Source organism: Pteropus alecto, unplaced genomic scaffold (assembly GCF_000325575.1).
Source record: "Pteropus alecto unplaced genomic scaffold, ASM32557v1 scaffold75, whole genome shotgun sequence".
NCBI classification, from domain to species: domain Eukaryota; kingdom Metazoa; phylum Chordata; class Mammalia; order Chiroptera; family Pteropodidae; genus Pteropus; species Pteropus alecto.
This window is the reverse complement of record NW_006440638.1, coordinates 26,901,782-26,907,820: the sequence shown is the minus strand read 5'-3', so window position 1 is coordinate 26,907,820 and position 6,039 is coordinate 26,901,782.

The window sequence follows — 6,039 nt, the reverse complement described above, 5'->3', positions numbered from 1 at the left end:
ACATGGCAGCCTGCTTCAGATACCTTAATCTGAGAATCTGAATTATACTAGTGAAAACATATATTTACGTTTTAATCCCAATTTATTTATAACAAAACATAGGCTAACTTTTTACTAAGCAAAGCAATATCAATTTGAGCATGATTTAAAGAATATAATAACAATTTTAAATAATGTCTTTAATTACTCAGCCATTGAAATTAGAACATGTTATATTTTAAATCTCTCATAGCAATTCTGAACCTAAATCAAGAATATCTAAGTATTTTTTAAAGCCAAGGATACAATTACAACGTCCAGATTCCATACTATTAATATATAAATAAATATAAATTTCATCAAATCCTTAAAGTATGTTTTGTATCAAACACATGAAAGTATGTTTTCTGTCAAACACATTCAGCTACATTGTGTATTTATTTTAGTACAGCAAAATAAGGGAAAAAAACTAACAAGTTAATTATCAGTCATTCTCACCATGGCAATTGGCAAATTGGTTCAGTATTCAGTAAGAATATATGGGAATGATATTGCTCCCCTAATATTTTGTGACACTCAGAAGCCCGATAGCTAAGTCCCTGTGTGTGTGACTCTTCTCCTATAACAAAATAATTTTTTTAAGTGATAAAAAGGGAATAAAGAAAGCAGATTCCTTTTCCCTTAACTTCAATCAAAGTTGGGAAAATGTCAGCTATTCTGGAAAAATCCAAGAAACAATTAATGTTGGTAAAATAATCAAGAATGACATGATCAACTGCATTCTTTCTTTTTCTATTAAGTTTGTAGAATTTTCCATTTACTAACAAGACAAGACAAACTTTTCCTTGTTTTTACTAAAAAAAAAAAAAAAAGACAATACTGAAGAGAAATTTATAATCTGCAATTTATCCTAAATTACACAGTTCAAGTCGCAATTTTCAGCTCTGACTATGTTTTATATTAAAGGCACGGATCCCAAAATCTTGATGGACAATAATATATCAGCTCGCTAAGAACAAAGAATAAGACCTTTCTGCTATGACTTCCGAAAACAGCCACTATATTGGTGGTCTTCCCTGCACTCCAAGATTAATCAGAAATCACTGTTTGATGTTTGCTACAGCTTTAGATAGGGACACTATGTCTTTTAAATTCATGATTCAATGTTCAGCATTCTCGTTGATTATTTTAATCACATCACACACAGAAGTACTTCAGTCATCCAATATTTCCCAGGAGGCACAGTTTCAATTGCTATCTCTAATCTTTTTAGAGCACCCACTTCTGCTACTAATCATTAATTAAACATAGTTCTGCTGACGTTTCTTTTGGCTGCTGTTCCCCTAGAAACTGTCCGATTGACTGTCATCATATTGTCCTTCATCACAACCACACTGGTTCATCATCAATTATTTTCCTCTTTCAGAACTATTTTCTCCTCTTATAATGGTCTTTGATGACTCTATAAATTTTTACAATCAAATTCCACCTTATTTATTCAAATTACTACTCTTCAAAGCCACTACCAATCTCTTTCTTTATAATCATTTCCTTATTCCCAAAGGAGTTTAAGATCCCCAAATCAAGTGTAGGTATAAAAATGTAAATGCCCAGATCGAAGGGTAAATGTCAAGCTAGGAGCCAAGTTTGATACCAAAAATTAGTGTCGGTTGGAAAGGGGCAGAAACTAAAGTCATTTATCAATTTATTTTCATTCGCTGAATTTATCCATTCAGTGACCAGATATTTATTAAGTGCCAATGTTATGTCAGACACTGTGCTGGACACTCTGGTGGGTAAAGTAGAAATGGCATTTTTGGCAGATTGTATTTTTCAACATGGTCACACCCACGTGCTCTTCTCATAATATAGCTTTGAGACTTTCTGTATAGAGAGATGAGGGTCTCTATTCTTGCCCCATGAATCTGCATGGGCTTGAAACTATGCCAGGACTAATGTGATTTGATTCCTGAAGCTACATTGAAAAACCACACATTTTCTGCCTGGTTCTTTTGTGACATTAGCTTAAGTAGCCCTAAGCTACTATGTAAGTAATCGGACTGCCTGAGGCAGCCATGCTGTGAAGAAGCACAAATAAGCAGCCAGCAGAAAATGAGGCCCCTAGATTTGGTAGAATTCACACCAACTTGCCAGCCATGTGACTGAGCCATCTTGAAAGTGGATCTCTAGATTCAAATCAAGACTCCCAGCTGATGTATGGCACAGAGCAAGTCATCCCCACTGAACCCTGCCTAAATTACTGACTCAATAATTATTGTTGTTTTAGTCACTGAGTTTGGGAGTAGTTTGCTACTCAGCAATAAATAACTGATACATCCCAGACTTCAGAGCACTTACTGCCTATAGTGGAAGACAGAAAATGTTACCAACTTATATTTATATTACATATTATATATAGGTAATATTTTTATATAATCATCATGTTTGGGTTAGGGGGTAAGAAAAAATGTCACAGGAAGCCACGCCTCCAACTGAAACAACATCTTTGTGTGAGTTAGAAAGAGCTGCTCCTTCCTCGTATACTTCACTGCCATTTACTGTAACACATGAGATATAAATCTAAGATCATCAGGAGCATGAGATGGACCCCTAGAGTTGCATGCTTAGTGCAGTTATGGCCTAGGCAAAAACTTGGCATTCAAAAAGCCCCAAAACACCAGGGATAAAGACCAGAAAACCAGAACCAGAATCCCAGAAAATGATTTAATCTCTTTTGCCAGAACACTCTTCCTAATCCTTGGCCTACTCATCAAACTGCTGGGAAGCTTTCTTTTTAACTTCTAGGTGGGGATTCTAATAATAATTTTGATACTACTACTCTACTACAACTATTACTACTAATGCATTTATTGATCAATTACTAATTACTACATATTTTACTAAGCATCGTACATGTATTTTCTCTTTTAATCATCCAGCAACCCTACAAGATAAACACTAATGTTATCAACATTTCATGGAAAAAGAAATTGAAGAGTAGTAAACTCAATTGCCACACAACATATGTACAGTGGGTTTGTGATCGAACTTAAACAGCCTCAATCTACAGCCTGCACTCTTAATCAATACATACACTGTCCTCTTTTATGCTGTGGCAATGTCTACCATTCTCAGTTTCATCATCTTAACTGCCCAATTGATGGCAAGTTCTGGAGGGCAAGAATCAAGTTTCTGTCACTATTTTATCTGTATAACCACTAATGAAAGGTTTGACATATGTGTGGTTGGTGTTCAGTAAATTGACATTGCATAAATGCATGAAAACGTAAATTATATAAGTCACTTCTCTTCTCTGGGACATAATATCCTCATCTGGAAGATGAGGAGCTTACAGGAAATGGTCATAAATATATCCCTTGAGGCTCTGAAATTCTGATTGTCTGACCTGAACAACCTCTAAGAGAAGTTGGAACAGAGAATCTTCATTCAATATTGCCTATCCCCAGACTAGAAAATAATAAAAGTTTCATAAGATTATACTGAGACTGGCTTCTCTTTCTCTCAGACTTAGGGACTTCCTGTGGTACTTTAGTGAAACATATCACATACTCTGGATTCTTAAGGAACACCCAGGTGAAAAGTCACACCTTTGTTCCTAGTGATTGGTGGGGAAATAGAAAACACCTCAAGTCCCACAGGGCTTGGTATTTTTTAGGGAAGACAGAGGTCAGGGTTGGGATGCCATTATTACTTTTTGGGGGTCTTTGTTCCTCAGGTATACTCTATCCAGGACCTTTTCACTATGTGAACCACAAATAAGAGAAAAGGGATACTGAAGCATCTCTTGCAAGGCAGCAAAATGAATTCTATGGAATTTTTATATTATAGTTTTGAAATTTGATATATAAATGCTATGGAATGCTGAGCTGGCTCTGGGAGGAAGATGATCTAGCTCTGTTATCTAGTCTAATTTTGCAGGTTTTTTTCTTCTTTTTTTAATTGGGGGAAGAGGAGAGCAGTATTAAGTTGATTGCCAAGCAAAATTACTCAGCACAACTCTCCCCCTTTGAGCTCTCACAAATGAGAGGCATGGATCTCTGTCCCAGATTCTCTGTTCCATTTAGGTGTTACAGTCATCACATCAAAGTCTTTTTTTTTTTTTTCTTTTTTTCTTTTTGCTCCACAATCTATTGACTACTTTGACTACATTGAATCTACTTACAGTAGTACTTACCTCTCTTCTGTTTGTTTGTCAAATACACATTAATTTTATTGCTAACAGTTTGGTCAACCCCTGGAATGTATACTTCTGTTATGAACTTTATTATTCTGTGATTTCCTGGGGACCATTCCCGGACTTATGGACCTTTGTAAATATTGACCTTTTATGTTTCTTATTACAATAGTGATAGATAAGCAATTTTGCAGAGCCTTCCAAGACAACTAGTTTGCCCAGTGTTACCTAATTTCTTCACTCACATTAAACTTTGGATGTCAGCCAATTTTTGCCAAATGAATGTGGGAGAATACCAAACCCTTGCTTACTGAGTTTCTTCCTTTCTGTCCCTCCTTTGTTCTTTGACAACAGTATCTAATGCCCACACTCTCTCTCCTCTGTTTCCATAGCTAGTAACCCTGAGGTCACTTTTTCCTTTGAGCTGAACGTTAGTTAGACTTTAAGTAATTCATGTATATACAGCTTGGCACAGATATGTAGAAAATTAGAATGATGGTCACGTACTCTCCTGGGTCTTTGGTTTTCCTTGTTGCTTCAATCTGCCTCATTCATTGTCTGGAAATATTGGGCTTTTTGCTTCTTTCTAATTTTTAATGATTTGGTATGTTATAGATTGTTTGCAGTCTCCTTATAAAATCCGTGTCCACAGATCTTCTCTCATGTACCCTGTCATGTAGAATTACAGAGTTTTGTAACACACGGACAGCCCCTTTCCTGCTCGGCCTTTCTCCGTCTTCCTCCCTTTCTTTCATTTATTCATTAACCATTTGTTGAGCACTTACTATGAACCAGGCATTGTTCCAGACACTGGAGCCAGTGTGCTCAAAAAAAGAGATCAGATGCCTGGTGCTTATATATCAGGGAGGCGGGGAAAAAAGGGATCAGAAAGAAAAAAAAAACATAGGATACTATTCATAGTGATGAATTCTCTAACAGCAATTATAAAAGGCAATGTAATAAAGAGTGATTGAGGACAGGTAGGATGGTCACAGAAGATTTCTGAGTTGAGTCGAAATGATCATAATAAGAAAAGGAGCTAGCCACGCAAGGCTTTACAATGAGAACATTCCAGGCAAAGGGAATAGCACATGCTGTCATGTGGGAAAAACTTGGCTTAACAAAAATAATTCAGTAAAAATGATAAAGCTAAACTTGAGAGCAAGAAGAAGGCAATGTATCTCATCCATGAAACCAAAGTTTAAACAAAAAGTGAATAATGCCATTCCAAAGAGGACACTGATCATCTCTATTCATTTCTTCAAATGATACATGATAGAACTCAGCTTAACCCATTAAATACTGAACTAAAAATCTGTGAGACTGAAATCAGATAACCAGTTCAGTATATCTGGCTCTATTATGTTATCTCAGCCCTTCCTTCTCAACTTTTTTATGAGAAAATATTTTTGAATTCTACAGAAGCATGAGTGTCTGATATAACATAACACCGAAGTTTGAGAATTAGGAGAATATATGCATGTGTCTGCCAAGAAACAAGTACACAACTATTTAGAGCTGCACTATTCTTAACAGTCAAATAATTAAATGCTATTCATTTTTAAATAGATAAATTTTAGGGTAGAAAAAATGTGACATGTTTATACAATAGAATGACAATGACCCAAGTAATGTAACAAATAAGAACATGAGTGATATCACAAATGTACAGTTATGTGAAAAAAGACAGGCATAAAAGCATACATACTATTATGATTGAGTTTATTTGAATTTGAAAAACAGACTAACAAACATCATTTTTAGATGCGTGTAAATGTAGTAAAACTATAAAGAAACGTACATTAATCATCATGACCCTAGGAGGAAGGGCAGTTAGGGAGATGAGAAGCAAAAAAGTTGGAAGT